Genomic DNA, 355 nt, shown 5'->3' with positions numbered 1-355 from the left:
TTTTTGGCAGGGAAAAGGCGCCAAAACACACAAGAGTGACTTGTAACATTCTCTGAAGCAGTTGTGAGCTGCAACCCATACGATTTTAACTTTGAATCACGGAGCAGGGAGTGGGGGGGAAGGCACTTTATAAATCGAATTTGGGCAGACATTTAAATCCAGCTTCCAGACACCCCATCCCCCTCCCCTGGCAAGTGATATAAACTGTCAGAAAAGATAGTGACACAAAAGTATTGTTGTTGCTGCTTATGTCCAGGGGATTTAAGACCAGCAAATGTGATTTTTTAAAGAATTTACTGTACTGAGGTGAGAGGTTTTTGTGCCTTTGTAAGACTGGGAATGTGACTCACAGTGA

Source organism: Chaetura pelagica, unplaced genomic scaffold, assembly GCF_000747805.2.
Source record: "Chaetura pelagica isolate M959 unplaced genomic scaffold, ChaPel_1.0 scaffold345, whole genome shotgun sequence".
Taxonomy (NCBI): domain Eukaryota; kingdom Metazoa; phylum Chordata; class Aves; order Apodiformes; family Apodidae; genus Chaetura; species Chaetura pelagica.
Note: the sequence above shows the minus strand (reverse complement) of the source record.